Below are 20,830 nucleotides of genomic sequence, written 5' to 3'. Positions count from 1 at the left end.
CTGCAGGCTACTGGCAAGCCATATCCCTCAGATGGTGATAATAAGGAGTTCTACTTTCATCAGTCAAACAGCAGTTGTAGTACTGTGCTCCCAAACTTAGCAGCTGATGTGGCAAGTCCAAGGCAAAGTGTTTGGCAAAGCTCAGTGGGCTCTCTCTCAGATAAGCCACATCCTTCTCTTCCAGAAGGAGTGTGAACTCTGCAGAGCTCACTCCATGCTTCTTTTTCAGGGGTAGGGGGAAGGAGGTACTGCCAACAGGTAATGTGTGATCCATTTTGATATCTTATTATGAGGTAGCCTGACCTTTAGAATTCCTAGCTATAAATAACTAAGGAGACAATCTGAACTGTTTAGTTCTATCAGTGAAATACAGGTAAGTTCTGGAAACAGTATGAAGTTTCCTCTCTTCAGTGCAATTTTGGGAAGAATCCAAGTACGTTAACGGATTAGTTTGGGTGAGACTCAGACCACTTGTCAAGTCCCCGCTGAGCAACTCATCTCAGCAACTCACTAGTTTGCTATGAGGAATCCAGCTTCTGGGTCCATGGGTGTTTTAAGTTTCCAGGGTCTCAGCAAGCTGTAGCATTGTTTCCTTCCCTGGCCTCTCTGGCACATTACCTGGGCAACAATCCAGCATCTGTTACCCCTTCATGGAAGTGGAGCCCCTCAACCCACCTGCCTTAGGCTGCCAGGATTAATGCTGACTGCCCCCCACCTCAATCCCCAAGATGTCCCAATAACTTTAACAAGTCCTCTCCCAGAATTCCACCCAAATGTGAGACACCTCTGGTTTACAGTTTAACTGTCTCAGGAGGCACACTGTAAATGTAACAGATACTCTGCACAAGATTTTAACAACATTGCTCTTTTACTTAAAAGCTAAAGCACCAGAGTACAGATCACATCCTAACCACAATGTCCCTCACTAGATCCCCGTTCCCATGAAGTCCTTGGGGGCGGGGAAATGATCTGCAATCAGGAAGGTGGGCAGCTAACCTGATGGCTGTAAGCTAAGGATTTTTGTGTGGAGTCTTGTCTTCCGGGGACCAGGTTCTTTCCATCTGTAGCCGGTCTCTCCAACTTGTGCTCAATGTACCTGATCAATGCAGAACACAGCTGAGAATGGTACTCCACTTTGCATGTTGGGGGGGGAAGAGGGGAGTGTCTAGATACCAATTCAGCTTTGAGATATTAAAATGAACTATGACCTTGTTCATCTGGTGTTACGTCAAAGACTACACTGACTTGAGACAGAGCTGTAAAGGCTGCTGGTGAAGTCTGGCAATTGGTGTCATGTATGTGCATGCCAATATGTGGCATATCTGTATTATTATGGTTGGAGGTGAAAGAGCTTTTCCAAATGAAAACTAGTGAAACTTTCATCTTTCCATAGCTGCAGATGAACAGTTCTAGTGCTTCTCTTAACGCTGCTGTTCAAAACTTTACCAAGTAATTTCAACACTATTGTAAAGAAGTTTTGCTCACATATTAACATATTGAGCATTACATCTGTGTCCGTTTCACGTAACTTCTGTTTGGGAAACCTATAAGCAGCTGATACAGGAACTAGAACTATTCATAAAACAGGAAGGCTAAAAGAGATAGTCTGAGTGTGTGCTTTTCCAGATTCCGTATGGAGTCTGACAGTCAACCCATAAGAATCTGGGGACCATCACACCAAAGAACCACTTTGATTGCAAAAAGCCACTCAATTATGCTAAATGTCCACTGCTGAACCTCATTAACCTAGACAGATGCAAGAACTTGCATGCCGCTTACATGAGGCATATAACCACTATGACAAGTAGGTCTTTAGTTTCCAGTAAGCAGTACTGGACACCTCCACACAAACCAAACTTGCTACACTTCAGCAGTCAGAACGAACTGGGGTAGCCTCAAATGCCTCTCCTTTTATACTCTGGAAACCCTGTGTTGGGGAGGGGAGAGCAGCTACAAACATTGCTCTCTAGATGATTCTGGAAGCTCAGATGTCTCGACTCCACAAGTGAAAACATACAGAGGCTACCTTGACAAGAACAAACTAACTATTTAGTTCTCTAATTCCTTCCACAATGGGTGTTCAGTCAAATAAAGAATTTGAGGCAAGACTTTCAAGAATGACCAGTGATGTGAGAGGCACAACTTAAGACACATTAGCAAGGCCTCATTTTCAAGAGATGGTTTTGCAGCCTTGCCCGGAAAGCAAGGCCCACTTAAGACATCAAGTTGTACATTCAAAAAAGTCACTAGTCACTTTTGAAAGTCTTAATTTAAATGTATATACACAATATTTTCTTGTTTTCAGGTAGTCTATTCCCAAAAAAAATCAAACTGTGTGAAAATGTCATACAATCATTGTGGAACAGACACCACGGTAACAGTTTCATTACAAGTGTCTTTGGTCGCATCAGGATGAGTCTCTGATGAAAAGCAGTACAGTATAGTACTACTGACCGAATTGCGGTACTAGAATCATAAGAGAACATTAAATTCAGGAATGAGCAGCTGGGAGGTGGAGATGGAGATATATACTACAGAGCAGTGACATTCTATTTCTAGTATAGATAGGATGAACAAGTAAACCAATGTCATCTATTTGATCAGCAAAACAGACAACACAAGCCAGTTGAGTAACTGGCGACTTCGTCAACAGATGGAGACAAGAACAATTCAGGCTTAAAAGACCCTAGTGTTGCAAAAGGAAAGTTACTGCAACTGAGATCATAAATAAGTTTTTATTTTTGCTCTAACTTCTGAAGAAAACATGTATGCAGTCAGTTCTCCTGTTTGCATGGATCTGTCAAACAGCATCCGTGAAAAGAAACTGTGTATTGTATGGAAGTGGGAACTAAAAGTAGTTTACATGCTTTAAGAAAATAAGATAACAAAGGAACATTGCCAGAATGGAATTTAGTAAAGGTTAAGTAATGTTTACCTAGGGTTTTTAACCACATCAGTATCCCAGCTGTTCATGTCCTTTTCAGATAGTTGTCATGCATTATGAATGAATAAGAAGTTACCTTTATTAATGAAGACAGGTGCCTTACAAGCTTCTGTAACATGACTTTATCAAAGACAACCAGAATTTCAAGTCTTGTTGTCCCATTGGTTATTTGGCTAGAAAATTTTAGACAGAAGAGCTGTATTTCAGAATTAATCTGTGTTGTATCAAGGGCAGGGTAACGCACTGATCTGACTGGCACTTAACTACTGGGTGACTTATTTGGATATCACCTGCAACTTGGGGCACAAAATTAATGTCTTCCCATTTCCTCATAATAAATGCCTCCAATATGCCAGTCCTGTTCTATTTTAGAGAATGTGCATGCATGATCATACCTTCTCCCCAGCATGTGTCACAGTGACTTGCTGAGACACAAGGGAACCTGAAATACATCACAAGTGCAAGTAATTGATTTTTTAAACACTGATGTCCAGCATACAACAGGGTTGATACAGAATAATTCTTTTCTCCATACTGGTAATCACAGACAGCAACTTGCACCCAGCAAGCAGTAAGAGAGTGTATTTTGGTTGTCTTGGGGTGATGGCCAATAGTTTTCCAAACTTGCTTTACCTTTTATAAAAAGAGAAAGGCAGCAAGTTACTTAGGAAGATCATCATGTTAAAACAGTGGTTCTCAAACTGGTGGTCACGACCACTTAGGGGGGTTGCAAGGTAATTACATTTGGGGCTCCAAGCTCCCAGTAAATTAACCCAATTTTTTATTTTTTGAGGGCCGGGGCGGGGAAGAGGTCACACAGATTCTTGCTGTGTGAAAGGGATCACTAACACAAAAAGTTTGAAAACCACTTTACTAAAAATAATTTTAAAATCCCTTGAGTTCACATAGTAGATTATAAATGCAGGACTCAGATATAAGTATTTATTAGGGCTGTCGATTAATCACAGTTAACTCATGTGATTAAGTCAAAAATTAATCACGATTAATTGCACTGTTAAACAATATCACTTGAAATTAAAAATTTTGCATGTTTTTCTACATTTTCAAATATATTTCTATTACAACACAGAATACAACGTGTACACTATAGAAAGTGTACAGTGCTCACTACATATTTTTGATTAAAAATATTTGCACTGTAAAAATGATAAAGAAATAGTATTTCAATTCACCTCACACAAGTACTGTACTGCAATCTCTTTATCACAGAAGTGTAACTTATAAATGTACTTTTGTTACATAACAGCACTCAAAAACAATGTAGGCTCTAATGTTTTGCAAGTCCACTCAGTCCTACTTCTTGTTCAACCAATCACCAAGACAAACAAGTTTGTTTACATTTACAGGAGATACTGCTGTCTGCTTATTTACAATGTCACCTGAAAGTGAGAACAGGCATTCGCATGGCACTTTTGTAGCTGGATATGCTAACCATCCATATGCCCCTTCATGCTTCGACCACCATTCCACAGGACATGCTTCCATGCGGATGATGCTCGTTAAAAAAAATGCGTTAATTAAATTTGTGACTGAACTCCCTGGGGGAGAACTGTATGTCTCCTGTTCGGTTTTACCCACATTCTGCTATATATTTCATGTTACAGCAGTCTCAGAAGATTACCCAGCACGTTTGTTTTAAGAACACTTACACAGCAGATTTCACAAAACACAAAGAGGGTACCAATGTGAGATTTATACAGCACTCACCCCAATGTTTAAGAATCTGAAGTACCTTCCAAAATCTGAGAGGGATGAGGTTGGGAGCATGCTTTCAGAAGTCTTAAAAGAGCAACACTCCAATGCAGAAACTACAGAACCCGAACCACCAAAAAAGAAAATCAACCTTCTGCTGGTGGCATCTGACTCAGATAACGAAAATGAATATGCGTCAGTCTCCTCTACTTTGGATCGTTATTGAGCAAAAACGATCATCATGGATCTTTGGTAGCAGGTAGAATACCCCTGGCCGGGGTTCATGGGGTGTGTCTGTGCAGATTTGTTCTTTTGCTTTTTCAGGGAGTTTCTTGAGCAGATGGTATAGTTTCTCCTCAGTGGGATCAGAGGATAGTGGTTTGTAGAATGTGGTGTTGGAGAGCTGCCTAGCAGCCTCTTGTTCATATTCCAACCTATTCACGAGGACTACAGCACCTCCCCTTTGTCAGCCTTTTTGATTATGATGTCAGAGTTGTTTCTGAGTTTGTGGATGGCATTGTGTTCTGCACGGCTGAGGTTGTGGGGCAAGTGATGCTGCTTTTCCACAATTTCAGCCCGTACACGTCAGCGGAAGCACTCTATGTAAAAGTCCAGTCTGTTTCGACCTTCAGGAGGAGTCCACTGTGACAGGGTTGTGCCAGATGGCTACAGGAGAGTAACAGAAGGCAGATATATTAGCCCCAGGTTAATTAGGTCCCTTTTCCCTAAGTAAGGTAACAGGGAAGGTTCCAGAACAATCAGGAACCTTCTGGAAACGATTAAGACAGGCTGATTAGAACACCTGCAGCAAATCAAGAAGCTGCTAGAATCAATTAAGGAAGGCTAATAAGGGCACCTGGGTTTAAAAAGGAGCTCACTTCAGTGTGTGGTGTGCATGTGAGGAGCTGGGAGCAAGAGATGCTAGGAGCTGAGAGTAAGAACGCGGACTGTCGGAGGACTGAGGAGTACAAACATTATCAGACACCAGGAGGAAGGTCCTATGGTGAGGATAAAGAAGGTCTTGGGAGGAGGCCATGGGGAAGTAGCCCAGGGAGTTGTAGCTGTCGCACAGCTGTTCCAGGAGGCACTCTAGACAACTGCATTCCACAGGCCCCTGGGCTGGAACCCAGAGTAGAGGGTGGGCCTGGGTTCCCCCCAAATCTCTCAACTCCTGGTCAGACACAGGAGAAGTTGACCTGGACTGTGGGTTCACGAAAACGGCCAAACTGAGGGCTGCTGTGAATCTCCGAGGCTAGCAAATCTGCCAATAAGCGCAAGACCCACCAGGTAGAGGAGGAACTTGGTCACCACCCAGAATCCTTCTTTTTGTAGTGTTGGTAGGAAGGTCTCTATGGTTTATGCTGTTCAGAGGTGTGTTGGAAATATTCCTTGAGTCGGAGACGTTGAAAATAGGATTCTAGTCACCACAGAACTGTATCATGTTCGTGGGGGTGGAGGGGCAGAAGAAGAGGCCCCGAGATAGCCCAGCAGAAGAATCTGTCCTCAGAGTATAGCTGGATAGATTAACAATATTGCTGGGTGGGTTAAGGGAACCACTGTTGTGGCCCCTTGTGGCATGTAGTAGTTTAGATAGTTTAGTGTCCTTTTTCCTTTGTAGAGGAGCAAAGTTTGTATTTAAATGGCTTGTCTAGTTTTTGAAAAGTCCAGCCACAAGGAAGTTTTTGTGGAAGGTTGGTTTTTTACGAGTGTATCCAGTTTTGAGAGCTCATTCTTAATCTTTCCCTGTTTGCTGTAGAGGATGTTGATCAGGTGGCTCTGCAGTTTCTTTGAGAGCGTGTGGCTCAAGCTGTCAGCATAGTTTGTGTGGTATGTAAATTGTAATGGATTTTTTACCTTCAGTCCTTTTGGTATGATGTCCATCTGTTTGCATTTGGAAAGGAAGATGTCTGTCTGTAGCTGTACGAGTTTTTTCATGAAGTTGATAGATTTCCACTCCATACGGCTAAATTCAGTGCCTTGCATAATGACAGGTTTCAGAGTAGCAGCCGTGTTAGTCTGTATTCACAAAAAGAAAAGGAGTACTTGTGGCACCTTAGAGACTAACAATTTGAGCATAAATTTTCATGAGCTACAGCTCACTTCATCGGATGCATGCAGTGGGGATATTTTATATACACAGAGAACAAGAAACAACAGGTGTTACCATACACACTGTAACAAGAGTTATCAAATAAGGTGAGGTATTACCAGCAGGAGAGCGGGGGGGGGGGGGGGGAGAATCCTTTTGTAGTGATAATCAAGTTGTGTGAAGATCAGTAACGGGAGGGGGGAATAAACATGGGGAAATAGTTTTACTTTGTGTAATGACCCATCCACTCCCAGTATTCATTCAAGCCTAAGTTAGTTGTATCCAGTTTGCAAATTAATTCCAATTCAGCAGTCTCTCGTTGGAGTCTGTTTTTGAAGTCTTTTTGTTTTAATATTGCGACCTTTAGGTCTGAGATAGAGTGACCAGAGAGATTGTTCTCCAACTGGTTTATGAATGTTATAATTCTTGATGTCTGATTTGTGTCCATTTATTCCTTTACGTAGAGACTGTCCAGTCTGACCAATGTACGTGGCAGAGGGGCTTTGCTGGCACATGATGGCATATATATCATTGGTAGATGTGCAGGTGAACAAGCCTCTGATAGTGTGGCTGATGTGATTAGGCCCTATGATGGTGTCCCCTGAATAGATATGTGAACACAGCTGGCAACAGGCTTTGTTGCAAGGATAGGTTCCTGGGTTAGTGGTTCTGTTGTGTGGTTGTTGGTATTTGCTTCAGGTTGGGGGGCTGTCTGTAGGCAAGGACTGGCCTGTCTCTCAAGATCTGTGAGAGTGATGGGTCGTCCTTCAGGATAGGTTGTAGATCCTTGATGATGTGTTGGAGAGGTTTTAGTTGGGGGCTGAAGGTGATCTGTTATTTTCTTTGTTGGGTCTGTCCTGTAGCAGGTGACTTCTGGGTACTCTTCTGGCTCCGTCAATCTGTTTCTTCACTTCAGCAGGTGGGTATTGTAGTTTTAAGAATGCTTGAGAGAGATCTTGTAGGTGTTTGTCTGTCTGAGGGGTTGGAGCAAATGCGGTTGTATCGTAGAGCTTGGCTGTAGACAATGGATCGTGTGGTGTGGTCTGGATGAAAGCTGAAGGCATGTAGGTAAGTATAGCAGTCAGTAGGTTTCCGGTATAGGGTGGTGTTTATGTGACCATCGCTTATTAGCACCGTAGTGTCCAGGAAATGGACCACTTGCGTGGATCGGTCTAGGCTGAGGTTGATGGTGGGATGGAAATTGTTGAAATCATGGTGGAATTCCTCAAGGGCTTCTTTTCCATGAGTCCAAATGATGAAGCGGTCATCAACGTAGCACAAGTAGAGTAGGGGCATTAGGGGACGAGAGCTGAGGAAGCGTTGTTCTAACAGTTGATGCCACAAAGTCAATTATACATACAGGGCTAAGTTATCTGCCATGATTGCCTCCAGTCCCTCATCCTCTTTTTAGGAGTTAAGAGCATGTTGTAGAAAGTATTTCTCTATTAGAATTTCCATCACACAAATTAAGCTATATTTGAAAACTTGAAACTGATCTGTTCCCCTGCCCCCGAGGGATCTACTCCCTTGCCCCTTCCTCAAGAACAAGGGTTGCAGAGGTTTAACCTTAGAACCGCACTTTTTACTTAAACTGGTTCAAATTTGTATGCAGACAACACCAGAACATTCATGCTGATTTTTACACTAGTTTAAACTTGAAATTATATCAGATTAACAGCCACTGTGAAATATAGCTATCTTGTCTAAACACAGAAGTTGCTTTTAAAAGTGGTTTTAGTTAATGTAGGTTTCTTTACGTAAATTTAAGCAGGTGTGTGTCTAGAGCAGGGGTGGTCAAACTTTTTGACCTGAGGGCCACATCGGTGTTCCAAAACTGTTTGGAGGGCCAGGTAGGGAAGCTGTGCCTCCCCAAACAGCCTGGCCCCCACCCCCTCCCAGTTCCTACCCCCCTCAGAACCCCTCCACCCATCCAATGTCCCCTGCTCCTGGACCCCTGACTGCCCCCTCCCGGGACCCCCAACCCTAACCGCCACCCCAGGACCCCACCCCCTATCCAACCTACCCTGCCCCCTGTCCCCTGACTGCCTGGAACCCTATCCACAGCCCTGCCCTCTGACAGGCCCCCCAGGACTCCCACACCTATCCAACCCCCCCGTTCCCCATCCCCTGACCACACCCCTCCCAAACCTCTGCCCCCCAGGACCCACTGCCCCTTATCCAACCTCCCCCCACACTGCTCCCTTACCATGCCACTCAGAGCTGCAAGTCTGACAGAGGCACCACCCAGCCAGAAAGCCATGTCACTGTGCTGCCCAGCAGCTTGCAGACCCACCCCCCAGGGCACTGGTGGCAAGATGAGCTGAGGCTGTGGGGGGAGGAGAGACAGCAGGGGAGGGGCCAGGGGCTAGCCTCCCCAGCTGGGAGCTTAAGGGCTGGGCAGGACAATCCCACAGGCCGGATACAGCCCATGGGCTGTAGTTTGCCCACCTCAGGTCTAGAGGGACAGGTGATGAGATAGGAATAGAAAGGCAGATCAAGTTTTGCATTGAAAGCCTTGAGTGCCTTTGAAATGGCTAAATGAATGAAAAATTACTAAATATTTTTGTACTTTCAGAGAGACCAAAGGGACCACTCTTATGTTTCAAAACAGTCAAAATAGTGAAAGAACTCACAGGTGTAAGTTCTGACTAAGTAAACATGAAGCCAAATATTTTATACCCACCAGTTTTCAGTACAGGCAGAACAGATAACAATCACTGAGTTTCATATACACAGGATGCTAAGTGACAGAGGTTAACCTATTTATTCAGTTAATTAATGCTGTCTACCAAAATGATTCAAGACAACAGGAATTAGCACACACTTTGGTGATATATTCACCTGGTAAGAGTGGGCATAAGCAAATACCTGCTGCCCTCACTAAACGAAGTTTGGGGCACATTTCACCTACTTAGACAAAAGATAAATTTCCATATTTTACTACTATTGGTAGCAGTTCTTTAAGTGCTGTTCAAAGTTCTCACTTGAGAGCCTTAAAATTTGAAGTAAGTACATACACTACTTTTACAGGTAATCACTAACAGGTCAGTAAGATGACCCAAAAAAACCCACACCCCTATTTTATAGCCAACTTCATATTGTCTTCACTGCTAGCTAGCTGTTTAACTGCCTTATTTTTTAAATCCAGAACACAGTACACCTTGATTAACATCTAGACTATTAGTTAGGTCTATGCTATTATATTAGCAGCCACAAACTAAAACCTGTTTCTCAGATACATGGAGCATAACCAAGGGTTTAAAAAAAAAAAAAAAAAGAGTAATGCCCTACAGTGGCATATTTAGTTGCTCAGCTACTTTTACAGGGTTTACAAGGTAAACAGCCTGAAGCAGATTCCTCAGTGAAACAACTGTCAAACTCAGACTTGGTCTACCACTGCCAACTTATGTCGGTGTAACTATATGGCTCAGGGGTATGGAAAATTATACCCACCTAAGCCCTGGTTTTAGACAGCACTATGTCGATGGGAGGGCTTCTCCTGTCAACATAGTTACTGCCTCTCAAGGAGGTAGAGTACCTATGCCTATGGGAACCCATCGGCATACGTGCCATCTTCACTACTACAGCAGCACTGTAAATGTAGACAAGCCCTAACTTACAACAATCTAATCAAAGTAGCATCAAACTAATACTACCTTCTTGCATATAACTATAGGAGTAAATGGCATATTTACCCAATGTATTGCATTTTATACCCACAAAATTCAGTACGCTTACAAATTCTTGTTTTGTCCTACCTCTCTAGTTTTTAGTTCTGAAGTGAAGAGCTTCATAAAGATTCCCCAAACACAATACCAACTCTCATTGTGTCCATCCCTTAAAATCCTGGGAAGAGAGAGACAGGCTTTGCAGAATACCCTGAAGAATGAATGATTGGGGCTACTTCAGACTAAGGATGGGGGTGAATGAGAAAAGGAGTACCAGAAGTGAGCACCAATAGTCCTCTCCTAACTCTTCTCTTTCAATGTCTGGTCTGGGGCCGCCAGCCTGAGTGCCTCTACTGACCACAACTGCATCAGAATGGCAAGGACAGAAAGAACCTCTCACATATGCTAGCCTTTGATCATTCAGTAATTTATAGATTAAAAAACCAACATCTTAAACTCATTTCAGAAGACTGGTGCAGATCAAAAAAGACAACCAATGTCATACATATGGCGAGACACTCCTAAGCAAGCAGGATTTACACTCCACACCAGCTTTAATTTAAAAACTTAAGACCCAAGCTCCTTGTTATTTGCATCCACTTAGCTATCTAAATACACCCCATTAGCACAGAATTTCACACCAGAACTCAAGCTTTTGTTTGAGTTTCCAAAGCTTATGGTTGCACAGGAAAAAAAAAGTTGCAAATGTGATGTCTGCCTAAGGCCTTGTCTATTCTAGAAAAGTTGTGCTGGTTTAACTTGATCAATGATTTTAAAATCTAAAACAGATTTAACTCTTGCTTAAATTGTTTTAAACAAATTTAACCCTTATTGAACATGTTAAGTTCACACTGATTTAATTAGATTAAATTAAATTAATTTTAAACCAGTACAACTTTTCTAGATTAGACAATGGTCTTGCATACATGAAAACGCTTCAGTTTATTTTAGGTGTTACTTTAAGTCAGTTTAGTTCAACCAAAGCAAGGGGTCATGTAGATACATTTTAGTTTAAGCCAGATTTACTCTGTTTTAACTTAAACCTGTTTTTCATCTACTTAAACTGAAGTAAATCTGATTTAAATCAAAATAAGAGCATGCACCAGTGTTTTTTCCAGTTTAAAAAAAACAGAAGTTAAACTGTGTCTAAAACAGGTGCAAGTCTGGAAGCTTCCTGAAACAATAACTAAGATATTAATTGCTGCCATTCATCTCAATGAGGTTTTTATTCTAACATATAAAATATGCAAGTTTGTGTCAACATTAACTACTTTTTTTACAGAGCATTTTAACATCCAGCCAGTGTTTATCCCACAAACCTAAAACTGCCTCCCATATCTCCACAGCTTTTAAGAACCCTAACCGTCCCCGTCCAACCACCCAAGAAACTTCTGTAAGAGTTATGTATATTTTAATTAAATTCCTCCGTACAATAGAAGTTATGGAGCAATGTTTTACATAACACTGATGACCCCTTCACTCACACTTCAGGCATTCCTGTAATACAAATAGAATATGCTCTAGAGACCATTTCATACTTGATCCAATAGAAAAAAATATTTAAGTTTGGAAATTATGAGCTAGCCCCATTCTACTAAAGAATACTAAAGGAATCAGCAGACCTATGCACATTGCACCAGTTTAATTGTGAGGTGACTACAGGATATAACACTGTAGCAGTGGTTCCCAGGAGAAACTGATTAACTCCTGGCCTTATGTATAGTCTACCCTGAGCTTTGCTTTACTTAACTATCTTGAGGGGGTAGATATAAGTAATTGTAGAAAAGGGCATTTACAATTTACCATATTTTCCACTTGCTTCCCTATCCTACTAGCATCAGTTTAGTCTTCTCCAGATTGACTTTCAGACAGCAAGCCCTTACTACAGCAATCCAAATGTCTACCATTGTAGAAAGCATTTGACAGATGACTGGGTTGGTAAGGTAGAGCTGCACCTCAAACTACTTAATACTGTATTTAATGCATCTTTACCAATAGAGCTGGGTGAGATCTTTTTCAGCAAGTAATTTATTGGCTGGGAAAAATTTCAATAAACCTAAAACTATCAGTAAATTCATTGTCATATTTGCCAAATATTTTTTTTTCCAGTTTTATCAAAACTGTTTCAGTAGTTTTTTACATTACTGAAACATTTTGATTTTATGGGCTAGAATCACCAAGTGACCTCTTGAGGAGATGCTGGAGCCAGCCTCATGAGTAAAGCCAAGTGATTAGGTGCCAAAACACAAACGTGGAGGGCCCAGGTTAGATTCCTCTGTTTGTGTGATATGGAGATTTGAACTTGGGTCTTCCATACTGCAGGGAAGTGCAATAGCCACCAAGCTATGGGTTATTCTGGTGTCTGGGGGTGGGAGAGGGATGGTGGTGGTCCTCAATCCCTCATAAGAAGCTGTTACACTGTGTTTATAGTCAATAGTCAGGATCATTCACTGGACAATTCATAGTATTTGTCATGAGTGGCAAATCACTGGGCCAAAGAAAGAGGAACACCTTCAACAGGAGAAACTGAGGAAGACACTCACCAGACCATCCCATAGCTCAGTGGCTAGGGTAGTCTCTTGCATTGTGGGAAACCCAAGTTCAAATTCCTTCTTCACATTAGACAGAGGGGGGAAACTGCCTCTGCCCCCCAATCTGCACCCCACGTGAGTACCCTGAACACTGGGCTAACACTTATAAGGAGATCACCTCTTTGCCCTCCAGCCATTGTGTGAAACTAATCCTCTTCAGCCATTCTACTAAAAGCAAAAATTGAAACCAAAAATTTCAAGTCTGCTCAAACTATGTGTTTTCTGACTTACATGAATTTTTGGGGGGTGGGGAGGGAGGAGGGGGAAGAGGTGTTGGCACATCCCAAAAATGAAACTTTGATTTTTGGAACCGCCAGCAAACTGAAGAGAAAAACAGTTATTCACCTAGGTCTGTCTACTTAATGCTCCTAATGAATATTTGCACACTGCTAAAGAGGAGGAAAGAGAGCACCCTGGACAATTCCTCCCAAGAGCCCTCAGGCAGAAGATTAGCTACCTAAAAGCTTTCTTCAGAGACGTACGATTAGAATTAAGACACTTAAAGGCAGCCCCATCTACGGACACTAGCATTTTCAGGCAAAGGAACTATCTCAAAGTTGAGACTGAATAGACAGAACAGACAGCTCTAACATCAGTACTGACACTTGATCTCAATACATTAGCAGAAGAGGATCTACCAACACAACCAATACAATCTATGCTATAGCAAGGTTAGTATTTTTTCCTTATTGACAAAGGCCAAGCAGATCCAAGGTATCCAAATAGATACTTATTTAACAAATTGTCTCATACCAGCCTTTATCCTAAAAGGGGAGATTACTTTACGCCAGAAGTCTCTGTACACCAGCTTTAAACCTCTGATAAACACTGCTGTCACTGAAGACTGCCAACAGCTATAGGAAAAAAAGCATTACCTATCTTTTTTTTAAAATAGAGATATTAGGAGAAAGGCTGCAATAACCCATCACTGGGCCCTAAGCAAGCTTACACTTCTCCCAGCCCAGTGCAGAGGAGAGGCCAAGGCTGGGAGTGGGATTGAGGCCACTCTGCACCTCACCCTGCAGCAGCAGCTCCTGTCCCATCAGGCAGCTCCACTCACTCAGTTATGGTGTGGCTGCACCTCTGACATGACATGCTTTTACACATTCAAACTCACCTAGGCACCAAGGTTCTTTAAGTTATTCACCACAAAACCCTATATTTAACTAAGTTCTTTCAAGCATCACTTATGGTGCATCTAAAGTCAAACAAGCCAAGAGTCAATTAAGTGGAATGCAAGCATGGGGAATATTTAAGTGAAAAAAAGCCGTAAGATCTGAATTAGACTAAAGATCAACATGACCTTTCAGCATCTAGATCCTAACAACTTGAGAACCTGATAGAAACATAAAGCAACAGTGCCCAAATAACCCTCTCTTTTTAAATGCAAACAGTAATGAAAAGTGGTCTGTCAAGCGTTTGTTCTCCTAGACTCTTCCCTGCATTCCCAGGCAGGAACTTCCAGCTCCCAACCTAGTCTTCTCCATTCCTACATCCTACTATCAACTAAGTATTAAAAAGGTAATATTGAGTTTCAGTATTAGAATTTGGTATTAAAAGTCAGATTTTTCAAGGACAGCACAATTCACATTCCTGCACACATCCTGAAACAATTACTTAGGTAGACATAGCGACATCAGTTTCACTCAGTTGAGATTGGGAAGGATGTCTGCAGTCATAAGGACTCGCAACTCAAGTTTTATATCTTAAATTCTGGAAAATCTACTAGTGTTAGGTAAGCTTCACAAAAACATCACGTGGACCAATTCCAGCCTTTTGTCTGACGCCTAATGTTGGGGAGTTAATGAGCTCATGTATAAAAACTCTATTGCAGGTCCAAAGCAAGTTAGCCAAGTCTTAAGTTCTCCCACTTGCTGTATTCATTGTAATAGTACTTCCTCCTACGTTTGTCTCCTAAACTGCTGTACAATGTTGCTGTGCATTGCTGAACAGCTGCCATGTTCCACAGAGATACTGAATCCAGTCTTATTTATAAGACATTCAGATGCAAGAACCTATGTAGATTTAAGATTGAGTTAATAACCCTCAGTGTCCCTCCTTATTGCAAGTTACATGGTTAAAAAAAAAAAAAAACCCACCACACACCCTCAACTATAAAGTAGGAAACAGCAACTTTTGTCTTTTCCCAAGGACTATTTTTGGGCAAAGATGGAGGAATGGTGAATAAGAAAAGAAGTCTAAGGGTAGCTACATTCAGCTTATTTTAATATCGGTGATCCAAGTTTCACATGAGAAAAGATAGTGTTGCAACCACGCAATATTTAATCACTCAAGAAAATGAGTAACAATAGAATAGCAGAACTTAGTGTTAATAATTCTAAAAATCTTCCAGATAAGAATGTGTCAATAAATCAGTTATCCGTCTCTATTTTGATTTTTAGACTGAAGCATCTGGCTTCCAATAAGCTGCAGCATTGACTTCATTGTAAAGCCAGATGGACAAAACATGATCAGCAATACATATTTTGCCCTATTTTAACATTTATCATTTTTGTGCCATAAAATAAAAGAAATTGGTACCTTCAAGAGGGAAGTTATTCAGTACGGTAAATAGGTGTAAGGACTAGAGTTCTAGAGAACTCATTTCAAGACAAGTGAGTTTTGGGCCCCCCATAGGAGGTTACTAGAAACTGCTAGTCTCAATTTGTAAGCAAAATACAGTCATCTAGTTGATAAAACCACAGAAATTAGGATAGAAAGATGTTTGATTAGGGAATATTAATACAACAGTTTAATTAAATCTATTGTAAAAATGCAGCTGATTATCAAAGCAAGTGTTTAAGATTACTAAAGAGCCTATCTGTAATTAGATTTTAATTTAAGACTGTACTGGTTCTCTTTTGAGGAGCAAACTTGTTACCAATCTCTTAGTTAGCGCATGACAGATTCATGGTATTTTGTCAAATAAAGCTTACATTTATGAGCCTAGAGACAAACAGTCTGCTTATCTTCCTCTATTAGTTTACTTTGAGCTGGAACCAGTTTCAGTTACCAAAACAGAATATGTTTAAGAATATACACCCTTGTTACACTTCATTGTATTGTGCTGTTTCTCCTTTAAACAATGAAGACAGAACTGTTCTAATAGTGTATACCCTGAAAAATTTAATTCACATACAGAAAGTATTTAGAAATATTAAATATATGCAACAAGATTAAGAATTTCTCTTTATATTTAATTTAGAAGCTTAACAAAATTAAAGTGGTTAAGGACATAGTAAACTAGTAGTTAATATGTAATAACACTATTTTTGAACAATGTAGGTCTCTTGTTTATGTTGCATGGTTTTATTAAAAGACTAATATCCATCAAAAATTTGCACACCCAAACGTCTGTCTGAAGTTCTACTGCACTGAGGTCAGTGACATTTTAGTTGTCTTCTAAAGAATACTTGAGTGCCATTAATATTTACTCTATATTAATGAGAGAAATTTGAGTTGGAAAAGACTAGGTTATTTTGTCCATCTATGTGCCAACAAAGAATTATTCCCTATGGCATAATTTTAACTGCTTACACAGTCCATTTTGCAGTTACTCAGGCAGCATAATATCTACCACATCCCCTGGGTGTACTATTCCCCAAGCCTAGTAGTTCCTTAACTAGGTGGTGGTAGTCATGTTAGTTTTAAAGATTTTCCTTCACTCATTTTTATCCCAGTCCTCTAGATCATATCACCTAAAGCCACCTTAATTTCTTCTCCTTCCTTGGCATTTCCATCCTTTGAGTACTTCTCCCTTTGTGTCTAGCCAAACTGTATGGTATGTTCTGTATGGTTCAAATAAGTAGACAGCTCAGAGTTGTGTTTCATTATGTTAAATCTACATAAGCATTTACAAGTTTACATTAGCAGAGGTCTTACAGCATTTTTCAGAAGTTCAGCAAAAAAAATTAAACCGTAATGCAGCAACTGAAATTCTCAAATTTAACATCTGACAGATTCTACCTATATTGCTTATGAATTAAGAGATAGCGACACTAGACAAGATTCCGCTTTAAATTTCCAAGCAAGTCTAAGATAAAAATGAAGAGTAATGTCATAATACCCAGAAAAATAGCAAGAGTTCGGTAAAGCGTAAGTCCCTGTAAAATACAGTTCATTTCACTTGCACCAAAGGTGAAGATTAATTTTGTGGTCCCAAATATCCACAGCATAAGCAGCATATTTGACAGTCTCTGCTCAGTAGAAATTTAATATAGTAAGGTGTTACAGTTAAGAATTGGGGTACACTGGCATACTGCCTAGAAGGAAAAAAGTGTTTTGCCCATATTAGTGGTGGCTTGGACCCACTAATCTCCTACTATTTGAGCACAAATGAAATTCTTATCTAGTGAAAAACCGCCGCAACTACCATCACAGTAGCCTGCTACCAGTAAAGGGAAAGGAGGAGTGATAAGAAAATAAGCAACCCACAATGCTGGTTCCAAATCTGCAATTTCACATTTTAAAGCATGGGGGTAGGGGGTTAAAGCTATTTTTGTGCTCTACTATTCAGAGCCACTTCTTCCACTTATGCACTAAAAAAAAGTTTCCATTCATTATGCCATAAGTATTTAAGTTTAGTACGCTGGAAGCCATTTCTGCCAAGAGAGTCACCAATGACTTACGGATATACAAAAAGTTTACTACTTGTCCAAATTTTGCATTTATGGTTCCTGAAAAGCTTTTAAAAAAATAAACTAGTAATTCTGAACAACTTTCTCACTAGCTATAGTAGAGTTACTGCCTGCTTTCTAAATGGAACAGAAAAAAATGGCAAATGAAACTATCAAGATCATTTAACAAAGTTTTTTAAACTCTCACTTGCTGAAGCACCTGTAAACATTTACAGCTGTGTTTTTTCCAGAGATTTGCACACTGCTGTACCTCTTCCCACAAGTATTTTGTTAAAAATGATGAGATATTAAGGGGTACATCTTATTTGGACTTCATTCTCAGAACATGCTTTATAATTTTGCTGAGGGACCACTTAAGAGTCTTCCAGAACCCCACCCCCACTATGTTTTGGGCCCAGATACTAATGACCCCTTCCCTTAAGCTAAAGTGCAGGAGCTTTAAATGTAATTAACACAACACAAGTTCACATAATGCTTTGTTTTCAAGATAAGCTTTGGAGTTTTGATAGGTTGCTCTTGAAAAAGTTATCCAAAATTAAGTTTTATGCTGAAGGCAGCATAAAATAATTCAGTTTTAGAGGACTTCAGACTGTCAGTTGTTTCTTTTGTCTTCTATTTTGTTGGGGGGGAATTAATATAAAAATATCTCTAACAATTGTTACTGTATATCTTTCATCCTTCTTATATTTAAAGTTTACAAAAAAATAAACAAAAGAAGAAACATTGAAATGGATTATGCTGTAACAAGTTTCATGCCGAGTTCCAAACACTGTCCTTAATTCACCCCCACAATGGCAGTATAGATCAAATTAAAACTGGCCACTATTTAGAGACCCTTACATTAACAGCTAGTCAAATTGAGACATCCGGGACACTAAATGTCCTAGTTTTGACAAATTAAGGCCGACACTACTAGTTATTTTGGTAGTAATCACTTACATTGCTAGGGGAAAAAATATGATAAATAAAATGCTTCCAAGGTCATGAACATAAGCTTTATCAGCTAGGTTTCCAAGCAAGCTTCTTCCTGAAGTCCTATCAGAAGTTCTTCTAACTTCTAGACTTCCACATCAGCAGGGAAAATAAAATTGCTCTGACAGTGAGATATTCTTCCAGTCACCATCTTCTGAATGCCCCCCCCATCCCTTCACACTCTAGAACAGCAGCACTCCCTTCTACCACAGGCAGCAATCATCCCCCAGTATTAAGGCCTCTTCATAAACTCAGTTGGTGTAACATCCAAAGGTTACATACACCATTTGGTTGAGAATGACAGTGTCATACAAGCGCCACCGTTAGAGGCACTTCCTGCTACTAAGCAGGACATCACCCAGCTCACAAACGCACGCCCGCAGGCTGCCCAGAGCAGCCTCAATGGTCCTCTCTCTCTATTTCAGAGGCGCTGCAGAGATGCCTTCATCCTAGTTTTCAGAATCAATACACACACAGTCCGCCTAGCCATTAATAAATCAGAACCGCAAGTCCGCTGGGGGAAAGAGGGGAATTTCTGTCTGCCTCTTTGCCTGCTCTTAACTAACCCGGACTGGGGAGTAGCCCACAAGACAAAGCGGCGGAAGGCTGGGGGGAGGGGAGTCTGCAAGTGCAACTGGAAAGGCAGAGAGACCCTCAGCTACAAGCGCCGTCTCCCCCGCCCCCAGGCCAGCGGCGGCTAGCTAGCTAGCTCCGTGCAAGGCTGGCAACGAGGCAGGCTGAGGATGATCATGCCGTGCAGCAGCAGACGACTAATCCCAGCTACTCAACCCGGCAGGGAACAGGGGCTAAGCACCACCTATGGTGTGTGTGCGCACCCAGGAAGGGAGGGGGCGCGCACGGCCAACAGCGCCTCTGCCCGCACTGGGGTAGCCGGGCTCGGCACTGCCTGTGCTGCCGGCGGAAGAGGCAGCTCCAGCCCCGCTAATCACCCAGCCCAGCACACATGTCACACAGCGCCGCCGCCGCTTACCCCTTCTCCGCCCGAGGAAGGTCCAAGCTGCAGCAACGCCCGCCCCGTGCAGGAGTCCAGGCAGGGAGCGACCCCGCACCGGCCGCCCCTCAAGGTCACACCGCGCCCCAGATGCAGCGCGGCAGCCCGCTGCAGGGGTTAGCGGCCGCCCCACGCGGGCAACGGCGCTGAGCCCGCAGACCAGGCGGGCGGAAGGCAGCCGCCGCTCCGCGCCCGCGGGCGGCTCAGCCCCTGCACCCGGCGGCTGGAGGGGGCGCTGCCCTGCCTCGAGGCCAGGGCGGCCGATGCTCCAGCTCCTGGCTCCGGGGCCGCCGCTTACCTCGGCCGCTGCCCAGCCACACGGTGGACGGCGCCTCGGGACGCAGCGGGAATGTGCCGCCGCCTGCTTGGCGCACAAGGTGCCCGCGTCCCTCGCCCTGCTCCGGCGGGCCAGCCCCGCCCCGCGAACGGGCGGGCGGGCGAGGGGGTGGCGGCAATGAGAGGGGCGGGCTCCCAGTCCCACCCCCGGCAGGCAGCGGCTCCTCACAGGGAAGGAGCCCGCGCTTCACCCTCGCACGCGCCCCGCTGCGGCGCGGCCCCTTCCCGCACCGGCTCAGCAGCCCCGGACGCGCCGCGGAGCCCCAGCCCGGCAGAGTAACCGCTACCGCCGCCACCTCCTGCCCGGGCTGTGGGGCAGCCACAGGGCGGAGCGGCCCGGCCCCCGCCCGCCTTCCCCCCGGCCGGCCGGCCGTCACTCACTCGTCCGCCTCTCGCCGAGCCACCCCTCCCCACGCTGCAACTGCCGCTTCCTACCCCTCGTCCCGGCAGTCACATGACGGGGTCTCGCTCGGGTGAAGGGGCTCCAGACGTGCGGCGCCTTCAATGGGGGAGGAGAGGGAGGAGACTCCGGCGCGAACAGGGGGGAGTGGGCGGGGCCAGACGCTCTCCCCGCCTCCCCCCTCTCCTATTGGCTGTTGGCTGCAGACGTGCTTGTTTCCATGACGTGGGTGGGCTGAGCCGAGGCGTTTGATGGGGCCCGGCGGGCTTGTCGGTGACTTTGCTACGAGCCTCTCCTCGGGGAGGGGGCGGGTGCAGTGCGCTCTGCCCTACCCCCTCCTTAACCCCCCCCCCCCGGCCACCCCCGTGCCTGGGGGCGGCAGTAGGAGTGGGGGGAGGAGCAGCTCATTGCACGGGGTAGCGGGGGAGGGGGCCCGTGGGGGAGCCCATCGCACAGGCGAGAAGGCAG

The 20,830-nt window shown here is 43.3% G+C and overlaps 1 protein-coding gene across 6 annotated transcripts in view; it reads right to left on the bottom strand.

Moving 5' to 3' along the window:
* Positions 1-20,501, bottom strand: part of ATP2B1 (ATPase plasma membrane Ca2+ transporting 1) — a 130,614-nt gene extending 110,113 nt beyond the window's left edge. For 2 of the 6 annotated variants that reach the window (XM_073327570.1, XM_073327564.1), the window contains exon 1: positions 20,344-20,441. The gene's annotated coding sequence lies outside the window, so the exon portion shown is untranslated. Of the gene's footprint in view, positions 1-19,605; positions 19,781-19,924; positions 20,169-20,343 lie in introns of those variants that run through there. The other 4 variants (XM_073327565.1, XM_073327569.1, XM_073327566.1 and 1 more) reach the window with 4 other exon arrangements.
* Between the last annotated feature and the right edge of the window lie 329 nt (positions 20,502-20,830).

Source organism: Lepidochelys kempii, chromosome 1 (genome assembly GCF_965140265.1).
Source record: "Lepidochelys kempii isolate rLepKem1 chromosome 1, rLepKem1.hap2, whole genome shotgun sequence".
Taxonomy (NCBI): domain Eukaryota; kingdom Metazoa; phylum Chordata; order Testudines; family Cheloniidae; genus Lepidochelys; species Lepidochelys kempii.
Note: the sequence above shows the minus strand (reverse complement) of the source record. Positions and strands in the feature narration are given on the sequence as shown.